Raw genomic sequence first — 17,102 nt, 5'->3', positions numbered from 1 at the left:
TGGGGGGGAGACAAAGCTCCTTCCCTAATGGCTTCAAATCCACTGCTCGCTCTTTGATTCCTTCTTCTTGCCTCCTTTGTTCTCTGGGGGATGGAGGGCCTGGCTAATACCCTTGGAGATTCACTTCACCACCACTCCCAGGGGCTGGGAAAACGTCTCCTTTCATCTGAGAGGGTTGTGTTAAAAGTCCTCTGGGCCGACAGTACTGTGACAGAGTGGTCATTATCTCAGATGAGATAATGAATGAGAAAATGTTTTGAAAACCAGAAAGTCCTAAATGTTAGTGATTGTTTTATTATTGTTAGTAATTTATTTATTAGTATTGTTACTACATCTAATAAAATGAATCACCAAGCTTCCTGCTCCATAGTTCTAATGTAGAATTTGAAGGCTCTGAAAGGTGTCCCATGAGACACAAGGAGAGTGTCAAGGAAAAAGGACATTATCTGTCACGTCTCTGGTCTTCAGGAAGAGCTGCCATGCTGACAAGCCTATGAGGACCCTAGTGGACTCTGAAAGTCATAATCCATTGCTGAAATGATGCCCTGGCGTCAGTGCTAACACACACGTGTTAATATTGTAGAAGGTTTGGCTGCCGGGGTCTCCAGTCATTGCAAGCATCATGGCAAGACCATCTCTCCATACCTGAAGGCAGACCTGACCGCCTCCCTCCCACCACCCAAGATCTTTTCTCAGGCCCCTAAAATTTCCCAACCATCTCACAAATTGGGATCACCCAAAAAGAAAAAGAAAAAAAGAAGACGACTATGATTCAAGTGAAAATCTGAGTAAGCAAACACATTTGGCACGAATAGCCGTGGAAAGTTGAGTCTGTAGCCAGAGGTGGTTACTCGACTCTGCCCATAATTCTACACTGACAGTTACATGCAGAGATCCTGGGGGGTTCCAGTGAGTGTAATGGGAAGCATTTTCGGATTTTTACTTTTCAATAACTAAGTCCATTTAAACTCCAATGGAATAGTCGACAAACTACTTTCTCAACCAGGACTTTAAACAGAAAGAAATAAAAAAGACTAATTTATAATGATCAAAGATAAAGTAAAATATTAGTCTGGAAGAAATACCATTTCAGGTTTAGAAGTTGGTTTTATGAAGGAGATAATCCTACTCTATTTTTTCCAGGCCTATAAAATGCAATTTTTATTTTATTTTTTCCCCAGCCCTAGGCTTGCTACAAAGATGGAACAAGAGGGAAGATGATTTCATTTCTTTTCTTGGGGGAGTGGGGGTGGAGAGGGTACGTGGCAATAACATTTTGCAGACCCACCTTGGGCTGTCCTCCCCTTGGAAATGCCTGTTTGCTCCTGCTTGTCACATTCAATCTTTTAACATTCTAATGAAGACACAGCCCTTTCCTACCTGGGGACAATCTGTGAGTTTGGTCACTTTCTGCCATCTGTGTCTTAAGCTCATTAACAGAAAGAACAGATAAGATCTTGGCTGTTTCAGCCCTAGGGAAAGACCAATGTTGTTTGCTTTCTTTTTTTTTTTTTTTAATGCCAATTAGGATATAAAACTTCATACCAAGCCACTCATATTATAGTCACAGGCAGTTCTGAAATATGTCCAATATAAACACTATCTCTGGTTTTAACATTCTGTTAAATCTCTCCTTTGCATTTCGGAGGCCCCAGGAGGACCTATTCCAGAACAGGAAGGGAGATGGTCAGTCTCACCTGGGCATCACGTGACAATCTCAGATTGAATCCAGGAGAAATTAAAAAATAACAATAAAAAAGTACAGCCATATTTTTTTATTCCACTTGGTAACAGCTCATTGAGCTCCACAGCAAACATCTGCAACTTAGATGTTCTACCCTATTGCCAAGAATATAAATGAGAAAAAAATGACACTGCTTATCAGTCACTCACATTTTCAAGTACTGGCATAGTTGAGAAGTAGACACACAGCATTCACAAGCTAATCTTTTCTCCTAAATTAAATTGTCAGCCAAACTGAAAATTTATCATATTCTACCTAACCCACAGGACAGAAAGATGCTAATCAATGCCCAAAACATTTTTCACAAACAGGAAATACAGATGCAAACCAAAAAACCTTACCTTTCTCATTCAATTTGCTTTTCATGTATTTTTTAGGGACTGTCAGAGCAACACTGATTTAATGGGACAACAAAGTAAATGTGCAATACGGATTTTTTCCAATCACTGTCTTTGGTAATAGAGGTGGGTTTGATTTTTATTTAATTTGAGACGAGTGCTTCCTAAGCAGCCAGACCTGAGTTTGGGACCAAGGTTCTGGATCCTGGCACTAAGTAGCTATGTGACTTTGGATAAGTCACCTAACCTCTCTGAGCTGATTTATCATGGTTTATAATGATGGTTTATAATGATGAAAATTATGGCATCTATATTATAGCTTTGTTGTTAGAATCAAACTAGGTATAACATGATTTAGGTGAGGACAAGGCAGGGAGAGAGTGCAATGGACTACAGAGGAGGACTATGGGTGCTTTGGTGGTGGGTCTGCCAAGGTGACTACACCTGAAGGGGGAGATGCTGTATTTCCAAAATACAAACAATATTGTAAACCAATGGGACTTCAAAAACATATGTAAAAAAATTGATAATAAAGTGATTTAAGTGGTGTCTGCTAACAGCAATTATTCCTTGAGTGCAATTAGATATGACCAATATCAATATTCCCAGATCCTTCTACTATGTTCTGATTTTCCTTAACCATCATTTGTTCTAGGTCTCACTCAAAGGAGGCAATGAATGTGTTTCTGAGCGAGGTCCTCTCAGGAGCAGTCAAGCCAACCTAGAATCACTGATTGAGGATCAGGGAAACCCCAAGAAACCCCTTGTCAGTGCTGAAGACAGACTTCCATTTTGCTGAAGACCCAAAGGAACATGAAAATCACAGAACACAATGCCTTCATCTCTGGCCCTCTCACATGTGTGTGATCAGATTCCAATAATATATTTCCCAATAGGGAAAGCAGCTCCATAAGCCAGAGGGTGGCAAGGAATTGCTGAAGATGCTATCCCCCTGCCCTGACACCAGATACTTATAGCTAGGGAGCCTGAATGGCTTGCCAGTTCTGCTAACAGTGCTGTATATGCGGTCAGCCTCTGGGCTTATTCCGCTTCCTTGGAAGGGTTTTCTAAGAACAGAGGGAACCTGGTTTTTTTCACTTGATAGAGAACCCTAGTGCCAATAGATTATGAAACCAATGTTTCCAAGTTAGAATAGTCACCCAAACATTCAAGGGAGGATTCTAGAAGGAAAACCCATTGTGCTGCCATTTATTAGCTTTGTGATCTTGGACAAATTAATTAAGCCTATCTAGGCTGACTCTTCATCCAATTTTGCCTGGGACAGCCCTATGGTATAACAACTGTTCTTGAGTAATTAATAAAGGTGACCCTATTGCTCCACAAGGGGTCCAGTTTGGAAAATAATTTCTATGGCCAACTATTTCTTCTGTAAAACAACAGTCTCTTCACAGGGAGGTTGAGAAGGGTATCCATAATGCATATTAATTGCTACCACAATTGCTAGATGCCTTGCATATAGAAAATATTTAGTAAAAACTAGTTCCCTCTTCATCTGTTTGCCTCAGGGCCAGGTCCACACTGTCCAGTGTAGGAGCCATTAGTCTCGCAAGGCTACTGAGCTCTGGGAATGAGACTAGCTCAATTTGAGATGTCTGTAAATATGAAATACACCAGATTTTGAATATTTAGTACCGAAAAAAGATAAAATACCTCATGAATGCTCATGAATGATTTTTACATTGATTCCTTGTTCAAATAATATTATTTTGGATATGTTGGGTTATATTAAACAAATTATTAAAAATAATCACACCAGATTCTTCTTACTGTTTTGATGTGGCTACTAAAAAAAAGTGAAAATACACTTGTGCATTGCATTATATTCCTACCAGTCAGCTTTTTCCCAGATGGTTTGTTGATGTATCTGCTACCCCCTCAAACACCTCACCCCACCAATATGACCCCACTTCATCCCACAGATTCTTCCTTCCAAAACTCAAGGCAAGAATCAAGTACATTTCATCATGTTTATGAACATGTTCTTAAATTTATTCTGGGTTTTTGAGAGTAAAGGGCAATAAACTAAGGGGCAAAATAAAATTGAAGTTGATCTTGACTTTCAGCAATGGTTTCTCCTTAGGGATAGAAACCTTGACCTTGAATACATTAGAAAAACTGAAGCATCTAGGCCAACTTTGGAAAATGTCCATATTGGCAAGAAAAAGGGAGCTTGGTTTGCCAGAAAAGATATCGCAATCTTTCCCTAAATTAGATTTGCCAATTCTTGTGAAACACCTCAGGCCCCAAATGCAAACAACATAAGACTGGGGGCCCTGAGCAGGTCATAGGTGTTGCTTTGTTGAAAGGAAGCATTTCATTTTATGAGAAATCACCAACTTTCAGCCCAGAAACTAAGAGTACTAAGGGTGTTGCAACAGCCTCCAGCCTGACTCCTGTAGGTGTCCCTGACAGATGGCTGTGAGGAGCTATAGAACGGTGAAATATAAAGCAACTCACTCCAAAAACAAAACAAAAAAAAAAGTTAAACTCAATCAACAGCCCTGGCACACTGATACAACTAGTTGAAAAATGCAAGTGTTCCATTTTAAAAATATGAATACATTGGATTCTTAATACATGTGAATCAAATAGTCTACTTAACAAAATCTGTCCAGATACGCAATATTTTTGAAGACTTTTTTATCTGGAAGAATCTTATTGGTTGAGATGTCTATAATGGTGTCCTATATCACATCTGTCATAGAGGCAAAGAGAAATGATTCAAACTGGCTTCTTAATACAACCCAAAAAGAACTGTTGTCGATGGATTGGATTTCTCATATTTCTACCAGTTGCTTTAGGTCTACACAGGCATAAATGTTGAAAACAGTTCTCAGAAGCTCACACTCTTTCCTGAAGATTCCATATCTGGAAAGAATGTAATGACAAAACCTATGAGGAGTATGTGTGGGATAAATCTAATATTTAATGTGTTCCATGAGATACTTTGTGTCTGAGCTCTACAACCTCTCATCAGTTACCTCCCCCACCCATTCACCCCACAATCAAATAATCCCCCTCTCTTTGATAGCCAGCCAACACAGGGAGAGACAATGGTTTGGAACAAGAGCATCTGAAGTGGAAGAAAACACAAAGGGCCTCTCACTTTCTCTCTCTCTAACCACAACAATTGGAGGAGACTTTGGCCTGAAAAATCTATCTGCTACTAAATGGCACCCAGATGGAAAGCCCAGCTGCTCCCCTGTGCCAGCTGTCGCTCTGCCTATCCATCTTCAGAGCAGGTCTGCGGCTGAGCAGAGAAAAATTGGGCTGACAGGGCAGTTAAAGAGCCTCTATTTTCTTCTGCACACTTTTCCTTTTATCTTTTTCCCTTCAGCTTCAGAGCTACTTGTTCTCACCTTCATGCCATGACAGTGCTGACAAAGAAAACTGCAGTCCTATAAAACTAGTGGTGAGTAATAGCCCCAGGTCCCCAAATACCTAATGCCTATTGTATGTGTGGGTGAGTGGGAGGGAGAGCCCAAGAGGGGGGAGGTGTTTGGTCAGATTGCCTGGGTAGGAATAGGACCTTGTGGTGAGGACCCCAGAGCATCCAGAGAGTATCTGAATTTTGATACCTGTCTTCTAACTAAATCCAAACATCTCCTCTGCACTGCTGCTAGGAATGCATTATTCAAACAGATTTCATTCCTGCCCAAAGACTTTTTAAGCCACTGACCACTTTGAATCTAATTAGAAAAAGCAGAGGACACTGGAGACATTTAATAAAAGGAATCGGGTTGCTGCTTCATCTTCATGACCTGGGATTTATAAGGGAATTTCACTGGCTTTGTAGCAATGTAAAATAAATAGACATTAGATGATGACAGGGAAAACAAAATTGCTGCCAAAGCTAAAAAGAGGTTGGCAAAAGAAGAAAGAACTACTACATAGTCAGTCATTATTTACTGTACAAACCTTTTCATAAAGCATTGAAGAGAGATACATAGGAATAATGGGTCCTTGCTCAAAGATGAAAAGGTCTTTCTCCAGCTACATTATCCCCTGACGAAGATCTCTGCCCCATCCCAGTTGTTACACAACCTTATTGTTCTATTCAGCCATTCAGAAAGCTGAATGAACAGCCCTGCTCTGGAAATTTTAACAGCTGAAATAAATAGTCCACACATTTCCAAGGAAAAGAATAAAGCTGTAATGGATGGAAATAACTAATTAATTCATTAATCCTTGCAGACTACCACAGTCTGCTGCTTATGGTCTAACCAATTAATTGTTCTTTAGCCTGTAATGCTAAAATGTAAAGAAGTGTAATGACCTCACTTACCAGCTTTTAGCTAAAGGATCCAAAGTTTGGCTATTTAACTGAAAATAAGGACCCCCTCTGCTTTTGGTGGTTGGTGGGGGTGTTGCAATGTTAATGAATCACTGGGATCTGAAAGAGTTCCATATCGTCATACCTTAAAGCAATGGTTTGACTCTACTTTCAAATCCCCCCTACCAACCCCAGAAAGCAAAGACCCTGTAGTTCTGTTAGCTAAAGTTGTGCCACCCCATCCAATAGTGGAAAATTATTTTAAAATGTTAATGACAAAATGTTTTTGTAAACTGTAAAGTGTTTATAACTGTAAAACACTAAAACCTAACCTTGACCTTGACTCAACATCAGTTAGATTTGGGTACATTGTTTATAAGGCTAATTCACAGTCCTCTCTGTTAGACTGTATTTCAATAGCTAAAATCAAAGTTTTTAAAGTGTGTGTGTGTGTGTGTGTGTGAGAGAGAGAGAGAGAGAGAGAAAGAGAGAGAGAGAGAGAGAGTATGTGTGCGCTGAGCTGAGGATCATGGGGGAAGAAAGTCAAAAATGTACCCAGGAGAATACCCAGATACAATTCAACAAAGACAAGAACCCTGGCCCCACAAACTGTACCACCTTCTTATACCAAAAGCAGAGCAAACCCCCATTTAGCATGGTCAGAAAACAAGGGATTCTGATTAAGCACTCCCTTCAATTCAGTGTGGGGTCTTGTAAAGTCCACTGAATGTTCACCTAGCCTGTATCTTCAGGACCAGAGGGACCTGACCAAGACACTTTCCTCTCTCAACACGAAAATCAGGGAACTGACACCTTCTGCCTCACAGCATTCAAATTGCAAAGATCTAACACCAAGATCATAGAAAAATGTTCTGAAGTTGTAAGGACCTGTACAAAGATGCAATTTATTTATTTTTATTTAAAAAATCATTACATCTATGAACAATAGATTAACCAATTTCAAAGAACATGAAAAAATATCCCATACCACAATAATATTGACTATAACTGTTACCAATTTGAAAAAACTTTTAGGAAGTGGCATGAATATGGGCATTAATTACTAAAATATTCAACCGAGTTACATGGTAAAACTTAAAATTCTAATAATTTTATTAGTGTGGTTGCTTGAAATGTTGATTATCAATATGTCTTTCTACTTCTTCATATAATTTATATATGAAGAAACCATTTAAAAGACTGATTTAGAACTATATCCACTGATTTAGAGGATTTCCATAAAATATTATCATGAAGCAATAAAGAAGGATACAAGAAGACTTGTGTTTGGGGTGATGACCAGAAATGTTATCAATTGGAGAAAGAGGCCCCTTAATGAAGACATTTTATTTCTATCTGTTGGAACATTGTCATAATGAACTGCCATCTGGTAGAAAATTTTTGTAACAAATATAAGCACCTCCATGATCTGTGATAAGATTGGCACCTTTCTTGCCGGCCTTTTAGTACATGACCTTCCCAATCATGTACTCTGGCCCTGAGATATTCAGTTTTACCCTCTATAACCTAAAATTTGTATTATTTCATTTGCTGCAAAATTTATGAATTACCATTTGCAGTTTGAAAAACCTCAACTAAGGACCACTCAACAATATATCAGTAGGTCCTGAAATGAATTTTAAGAGCAATTAACCTAAGCCCCTTAAGAACAGATTTCTGAATGTCTGAATATAGACAGCGATTCAGAAGCTAGCTTGCTTTTCCAAATATTGAACCTTATCATTTAATGTTTTCTGATCCTTTCTTACATTATTCATAAATTTTATAATTATATTTTTATACAAGTGCTTCATACCTAGTGTCAGACAAAATGGATCCCCTGTAGTCAATTTATATATATATAATTTATTCATAATGAATGCATAGATAGTAATTTCATATATAATATATGTGATAAATCTATCAGTTTTTACAGAAGACTTTCATAATTTTTAAATTATTACAAGATTTGAAAGCTGTAACATAAAAGCATCATGACAAATTCTAAATGGATTTTGAGACTCTGACTTAGTGAGAACACTTTTTTGTATTCCTGTTTGTGTTGCCCAGCATCACTTACAAAGTTTTAAATAAGTATTAAAAGTGTGTTAGTATTGAAAACCACTGAGATGTCCAGTAATTGGTTAAGGAAATTAGTTAAGTCAATTATAATATACTCATGTACTGTAATACTAGAGCGTCATTAAAATGTTGAAGAAGGAAATGTAGTTAAAACCAGGTATGTAGGGGCCTCCCTAGTGGCAAAGGGGTTAAAGTCTCAACACTATCAAACTATTGCCAGCTACTGCTGCGTGAGTTCTATCCCCGGCCAGGGAGCTAACCTACATGGTGCAGCAGACCTCTCCTGTATCGCCTGCTGCTCCCCTTAGCAGTGTATTTCAGTAGATCTGTCTGTTCTGCTCTCCTCTCTGTCTCTGGTGAATCCTTTCATGCCCCCTGCACCTCTGGCCTACACCCCAGTTCTTCTATGTATAAATAAATAAAACAATTTTTTTTAAAAAAATAAAAATAAAAATGAGTTGTGTAGTATCCTAGGTAGACATGAACACTGATGAATGATGGATGAATGTTGTAGAAGCAATCTGAAAAAGACATAGAATGTTTCTGGGTGATTCTGGAATGGTTTAAACAGGTGGGGGTGTTCGTTTTTGCATTTACACAATTTTTATTTGCTGGGTGTTTTATAATAATCATGAGTTGTTTTTATTGCACCGGTAGAGCTAGGATAACTGTCTCTCACAAATCAGGATTTTGGAGGGCAGAACTCTGAACAATTTGGAGGAGAGATCAATACTTAACAAGCAAGTAGCATCTACCAGATTCTCATGGGCAGAACTTTTTGGAGTTTGAGTCTTACTTTCAGTAAGCATCAGGTTGACTTTAATGTATGTTTTCTATTAACTTCATTCTTTCAATTTTCTCCCCAGGTCAACAGAAAGGAAAGAAAATTGTGTCTTGGCTGATTGATCTAGAATGAATGAAAAGTACCCAAAGGAAGTAGTCAAAGAAGAAGTCAAAGGCACAGTGAAGAACGCTGATGCCAAAGACAGGCTGCCCCAGCATGTGCAGAAATGGCAAACTAGTTATTTTGAATTGACAGCAGTTGAGAGAAGGTCCAGGAATGATGTCTCTGGCCTAATTATCTAGCTCCCTGAAAACAGGAAAGAAACTTCTGTGGTGGTATGGAAGGTGAAAGATGACTTTATCCCCACAATCAGAATTTGCTAAGTCTGTTTTCAAAGCCTATTGTACATAAAAGCTGCAAAACTTTTTTTCTTGAGGTTGCAAAGGTCTTTGTTCTGTCCTTCCCTCTCAAGTTTTATTGCCCTTTTCCAAAAATCGTGTAACCTCACTGGAATGATGAGAAGATGAGTTGATATTCTATGGGCCCTCTTAAGTCTGTAATTAAGTTTGTTTGTTTTTTCCTTACAAATCTTTCTTGTGTCAATTTAATTATTTTCCAGCTATTCTGACCTAAAAGAGTAAAGGAAGATTAGCTTCCTTCCAATAAGATATCCATTCTCTCTAAGGGATGGCAGCCCAGCTTAATCATGATTCTCTATTTTGTTTCTTCATTTGCCCCTGGATATGGATGTCAACATGAAAATCTGTTACAGTCCAAATTCTATGTCCAATTAAAGGAATACAAACATGAGAAAAATCCAATGCTGTCCTCATGACCTTACAACTCATTTGTGTCTACACAGTTCTGAAACTCCAAATACAGTTTGACCCAACCAGATAACTAACTGTTTTCAAAATAATCCCTTATTTTACTAAAATCAATGAATGTTCCTTTGCAAAGCATAATTATATTCCATACAAGGAGACAGTCATAAGGACTAGTGAAAATAGGTAACTTAATTTACAGATGTTAAAGTTGCAAATTAAGTGGAAAATCACAAGGCACTGAAGGGAAAAAACCTTGATTCCCAATTTGTGAAAGAAAGTGTAATTTGCAGTGTTCATGGCTATGTGTCATGAACCTCTGCAACCCATTCATGACCCCGTAGGGTCACAGTGAGGGGTAGGGCAGCATGGGACAGCCACTGGAGGGAGCTGCGTTACATGTAAGCTTTCACCCACACACAGAAGCGTTTACAGGCTTGTGAATAAAGGGTAATTGCAGGACGGCCTATTAATTGAAAGTAGATGTTCTCTTCTTTGTGAAATGGCTTGATATTGAAAAACCAAACACATGATAAAAGGACATGCACCGTCAGCACAGAAACCTCAGCTCTGAAAAATCTGCCAGGGAGGAGAAATTTTAGAATGGATTTGTTTTCTTGGCTCCTCACAACAAACAAACCACCAAGGGACTCCCAAGGATGTGAAAAATGAATCAATACCCCCCTCGCCCTAGGCCACGCCTTTCCCCTCGCTCTTGTGCCCTGGAGAATGGTGAGCAAGCACCCACAGTTGCTTACCTGGGGTGCTCTTTCATTCCCATGAGGCCACTAAAACCAAATAATAATAATAATAATAATAATTCTATGCATCCCATACCAAAGAACAAGGGGCAAGACAAAATTTAAGTTGATAATTTATGTCATTTTTTTGTCTTTGTTAAATAAATATGGTGGTGGACATTCAATGCTTGAGTTCAGGAAGTGAAGTTGTACATGGCAGATTGGGTAGCTCACATACTTTATTCCTCGGTTCAACATCAGTTTGTAAATTTATGCCTTTGACAATGTGACTGCTTTCGAGGGACCTCATTGATTCTGCTGAGCAAATCCTCTGAATAAATTCAAATTTGCTGCTGCGCGCTCTGTAAAATGGATTTTCTTCAACGGAAACTTTGTTCTGAGCCTACCAAAACTGAACCCTCGGTATCCTTCATGAGGCAATAATTAGACCCACAAAAACATTTCACCGAGACTATCTGTCCCTGAACCAACACAGGCTGGGGTCTCTGGTGAGAGCCACATGTGTGAGCCACACACCGTGAGGAACAGTCTCCAAGTGTTTGCCATTGCACAGATAATTGTGCCATGTTGTGAATATAAGCCAAGGGCGTATCTTCTCAAGTGAGTATTTGACCATAAATGATGCCTAAATGGGCAGGGAAAGTATTTTGCCATGTGCCAAGCAGTAAAAAATGGCCTAGGGAGGCAGCACTGGTGAAAGCCTGCGTTTTCCTTCCCAGTGAACCAAGCGCTCAGCAAAGGAGACAGAAGTGTCCACCCATGAGGAGGCAACACTAAGTGTGTTCTGGAAAGAAGGCTGTGCCATGAAGTCCCAAGGTGCCACCTGTTCTTTGTGGGGTTTGAAAAACTTCAATCATATTAAATGCATTTTTCTAGTCACATGTTACTGGGCTTTGGAAAATTCTTCCTGGACTACCTAAAGATCCAGGAAGGACAGAATGTGGGGGCTAGTCCAGAGTTAGTACTGACATTTTCTCTTTGGAAATCTACACTCACATCATCGACACTCCCAGAGTGAGTCTTTGGGCTATGGGCAGCTGAGAAAGTGGCTCTGGACTTCTTTACTTGATGCCGCTGTTGATATTACTTCTGTTTTCTTTTCAGGGCTACCAGGGAAGAAAAGGAATCCTTTCAGGGAAGTTCTAGACCTGGATTGATGGTTGAAAAAGGATGTAAGGGACTTGTGAGAAGTAAAGGAAAGGGAAGATGGAGCGAGGGGAGAAGACGGAATGGAGAGCAGATGCATGACCAGAAGAGGGTCCAGCCACAGCCGTGCAGGTGATGCAACCCAGCCAAGCTCAGGCTGCCCTCTGCCCGTGGCCTCTTATCCTGGTGGCACATGCACCACTTTTAAAATGAAGTGGATTAACCTGAGAATTTTATAAACCTCACAAGGAAAAGATCCTCTTACCTTCTTTTTTCCTACCATAAATGGCCTTCACTTTTCCTAGTAAATAATGATAAACCCAAAGAGAAAAACCTCTCCAAATTTGCACAAAATCTAAACTCTAAGCCATTAAATGCTAGAAACCAGGTGGAACAACATGCAAAATCATTCCAATAGCTCTTTTCAGGGGCCATGGTGGCGGGAACATCTTGGTGTCATTTAACTGCCATCCTATTGGGGAAAAGTGAATGTAGCAATTGATGGAATAATGCTCCCAGGACTGGAGGGAGAAGGGGTTTCTTTGAGAACAGAGGGGAGAAGGGTCAGGGAGGTGTAGCTCTAACCTGTGAACAGTGGTTGAATTGTTGGGAATGTTGACTCAGGATCCGACAAAGACCTTATTATCCCTATTCTCCTGGTCAAGTGTGCACCTGACAAATGGTAATGGCAACACTAGCAGACCTGAGAGAGTTCTCTGGCTCAATCCCTCTACTGTGTGCCAACATTTAGTCTGATAGCCCCTCTCCCTTCCCTTCCTTCTTTCTCCTCTCTCCTCCCTCTTCCCCACCCCCTATTTTGATAGCTGCCTGCTGTTTCGGCAAACCACTGGGTTTCCTGACAGCTGAGGCCCAGGTGGTCTCAGTATCAATCTAAACAACTTGACATGAAATTGATCTTCCAGGGGTGTGGGGGAGGGTGTCAACAGAGCATTCCACCTTCACTACAGATAATTCTTTCATCATCAAGGGTAAGGGGAGGGGGGACTACGAGCTGACACAGGTGTCCAGGTTGTACACTTCTATTTGCTTTTGAACCCCTCGCTGTGATATCACCCTGTCAAGGACTGTGTGTGTTGATGTTTGTTTATGTGGGTTGTCAGTGTATAACTGCACAATTACAGCTGGGATCAACCCTCTATATTAAAAAGATGGAAAAACTGAACCACAAAAGAAACCATTTGAGCAGAGAAATGTTGGCGGAAAGAAACAAAGAAAATGCAACCTGAGTGGAAATTTCCATAGTTTCAAAAACAATCGAGATAGTGTGGGCAACACTGAAAAATACATATTGTTGACTTGATTGTTCTCACCAAAAAAAACTAATAAGTAATCCAGAAATAATTGTCTATTTAGGTTTTCAAATTAATATGTGAATTTTTGGAAGCAAACTTACTTAGTTTAACTCTGTTTGGCTTAGGATTCACTTGGGTTTAGCACTTCATTCATCTTCTGGGTCAGCATATAAGATGAAAATAGAAGCCAAGGTGACCTTGTGTTTGTCTGAACATAGCGTAGTCAATGAAAAAAAGAACTTCACGGAGAAAAAATAAGTCATACTCATGAGTTCAGGTTGGTGGCATGAATAAGGGCATTTCTTTCTTGAATCTCACTGAGTTGGAACGGCTGGAAATGAGGCATGACCTGGAGCTGCGGTGCAGGAACCACACTAGTCCCTTATCTCAGGAGTTGTCCTGAAATCAGCTAGATCTTAAAATCTCTATGAACACTGATTGGAAAGTGAAAATTTTTAGATAAGCAACTGGCTCTTTGGTTTCTGTAACATGAGAATGCGTTGATGTTGGAGAGACTGAGACTTTTCCACATACAGAACATTCTGAAAACTCAACCCAGCCTATAAAGATTTTTTTTTTAATCTGAATTTAAAAAAAAAAAAAAACAGTGCATGCAAGAGCATCTTCTAGTTTGGATACTGTGAGCTTAGGGTTAGCAAATGTGTAGACTCTGAGTCTTGGAAGAGCTAAATGCTTGCAGCAGAGGAGCTCAACAGACGCACTGTCCAGGACTGCTCAATGAGTCTATGTGGCCTTAAGTTGAACACACAAACTCTTTAATTTGCAATCTAACTTTGTCCCTAAAATTCAATGGAAATAATAAATAATGTTGCACATGTGGTTTAGAGTCTTGTTAAGACCAGCAATGGTTGGACATGCCGAAGAGTAATGCAGACACTACTAGAAGTCATGTCCCTGCCTTTAAAGAAGTAAAACAAGGACCTCCCTGGTGGCACATGGGGTTAAGCTGCACCCGCAACCTATGAAACTATCTGCAGCTGCTGCAGCACAAGTTTGCTCCCTGGCCAGGGAGCTACCCACATAGCGCAGAAGACCTCTCCTGACTCACCCACTACTCCCCTCAGCAGTGTAGTTCAGTCAATCTGCCTATTCTGTTCCTTACTCTGTCTCTGGTGAATCCTCTCACCACCACCCCCCAACACACACACACACCTCTGGCCTGTACCAGAGGTAATTTATGTAATACATAAATAAATGTATAACTGTACCAGAGGTAATTTATGTAATACATAAATAAATCTTAAAAAAAAAAAAAAGCAAAACAAACTATTAAACTGCAGCTTAAACCTACACCATATGAACTTTTCCAGAACCATCTTCTAAAGTTTGGTGATAAAACATTTTGGGTAAGAAGAACTAATGATATCTCACTTCCTTACTCCAAACAATGGTACTTCATCCTCTACACACCAAGTGGCACAAAATGTTTCCACCCCCACCTACACAGCACCATAAATCTCTGTATTTGGTGGGCCCATGAGCTAACTGGAACACAAGCTGATTTTCACAAAGCAGCTCCCCTACACTGGTCAGAGAGAGGAAAGGCATGGCCTCTCAGCACTTTGACTGACTTCATTGTCTTATCTTCATGAATAGCATAACCACTAAGAAAGTTCTACCAAAGTTTGCCAAACCCATATAATAATATTTTTTCCAATCACTACTGGAGAACTATAAGTATTCTGGGTCAGTTCTGCTCAAATGCACTTGTTTTTACATATATTTAATAAAATGTATGTAATGTCTCATTTTGGGGGTGGGTTTGAAATCTAAATGTATGCTTCAGGTACTCGTTCACTACTATGTTCTAGAATAAGTTCAGTTCTTGGCCAATAGTAGATGTTCAAAATAAATAGTTCAATCCAGCAAAATGATTAATTAAGCATTCTGAATGTGAAATCAATAAATAAATAAGTCATTCAAGCTTATCCTTGTACCAGCCTGGGTGGTCTTAGTTCTAACCATTTTTATCACATTTAATTCCATGCTTTATCCACAAATCAAGTCTACCTGGAAAGCCTCAGTCATGTCATTGTATTGGAGCAGAGGTGCCTCTGGAGAGAGTGGAAGAGCAGAGGTAATTTTCCCCTTTACCACACCCAGCTAAGTGAGCCTGCCTCCTTGGAGTCCTGCCTCTCTCCACTTGTGGTTCACCCATTCCATTATTTATTGGGCTTCTATCTTGTTATACCAGGCATTAAAGTCCTAAAACCCCAGTAGACTTTATTCCTGTAGAAAAAAGTTCTTGCCCTGGATGATCGAGATTTTCCATGGTGTTCCAAAACTCTCTAAATAGATGACTTTGTGCTCGTGTTTGAAATGACTGAGGTTTCTAGATTTCCAAATACTAGGTTAGTTGGGCATCAGTAAAGTGCTTTCTGTCTTCACTTCATGCTGGCATGTTGCTCTCCATCATTTTTATGACTTTGCTTCCCATGACCCATAAGTCAGAAGACTTCCTCTGTTGTCACCAACCAGTGCTGGTTCTGAAAATCTCTCTCAAAATATTCTGGCTATCCTGAACTTGAATTGTTTAAAATCCCAGGCCCCATATTCATATAAACTCAAATTCTACCAGCCTAGCTCTTTCCAAATCATTGTTCTGATTTTATTCTCAGTGATGTGTGTCTGCTCGAATCAATGAGCTTTGCTGTCACGCTTGCACCCAATTCAGGTCATGCCCCAACAGGAGGCACACGCAACAGGACAGAGGGCCCAGGCAAATTTGAAACAGCCCACTGCCCATTAACTAGTTTTACAAACAACAATGAAACAGGAAATAACAAAGCATGATCCCTGCATTAGTACTTCAGCAAAAATACTCAGGAGTTTTTCCACAGTCTGTAAATTGCTCCAGCTGTGTTTTCACGGTTTATGAAATTGAGAGAAGCAAACTCTAGAGACAAATTAAAATCTTGGATCTGGTCAAAGATGATTTTATTGGAAAGGTGCGCAGCTCTGTGCCATAAGTCTATAGACACACACAGCTATAAGCCAAGCTCTACTGAAAATACAAACAATTTACCTTATGCATTGTCTACCCAGAGGGATAAGGACTGGCATCTATCAAAACACAGATCAACCCAAAGAATAAGGTCTGTTTTATTGCTGTGTTTTACCAGTAGAGGATGAGGGTATAATATTTTACTATGAAATAACTAATAGAAGGAACAGAAGAATGGCCTTACTTTGGAAGAAAAATAAATAGTGGATGAGGAGTGCCACCTTTTGGTTATTGGCTGCTTTGACATCCTCTAGGTAAAAAATGACTCGGCTTGGTGAATACTGATGGAGCTTTGCAATTCAGTTCAGAACTATTTCTAAGAGTTACTTCCAGGTATCTCTGGGTTGTATCCTGCTTGGAACAAGTGTTCTCAGACTTCTTCATGTTCTGCCCACTAGTTACTACCCAAAGGCTAATATTAGCTATCACTGCTCCCTACTGCTTCCCAGAGTACCAAAGATATAGCCAGGAGAACATTGAAAACCAGGGAATATTTTTAAATCTCAGTTTACTCTTGGCTGGGATATTACAGAGGGAGAGAACACAGAGTCTGATTGATCTAACACAGTCCTTAGAGTCTAAGAGACCTGAATTTAACCCAAGGCATGACATTTTGGAGGAGATTTATGGTACCTGGTTGGATAAGCATGGAGTTTTCCAGAGAAATAAATTAAACATGCATGTAACTCAAATAACAGACAGGTATTGATGCATGTCACAGAGGGTCCTTACCCCAAGAAAACCTACAACTGGCCACAGGGGTGTCCATTAACTGTGGTAAAATGAAAAGA

Source organism: Talpa occidentalis, unplaced genomic scaffold (genome assembly GCF_014898055.3).
Source record: "Talpa occidentalis isolate TD23 unplaced genomic scaffold, MPIMG_talOcc4v2.1 talOcc4.8, whole genome shotgun sequence".
Taxonomy (NCBI): domain Eukaryota; kingdom Metazoa; phylum Chordata; class Mammalia; order Eulipotyphla; family Talpidae; genus Talpa; species Talpa occidentalis.
This window is presented reverse-complemented; position numbering follows the sequence as displayed.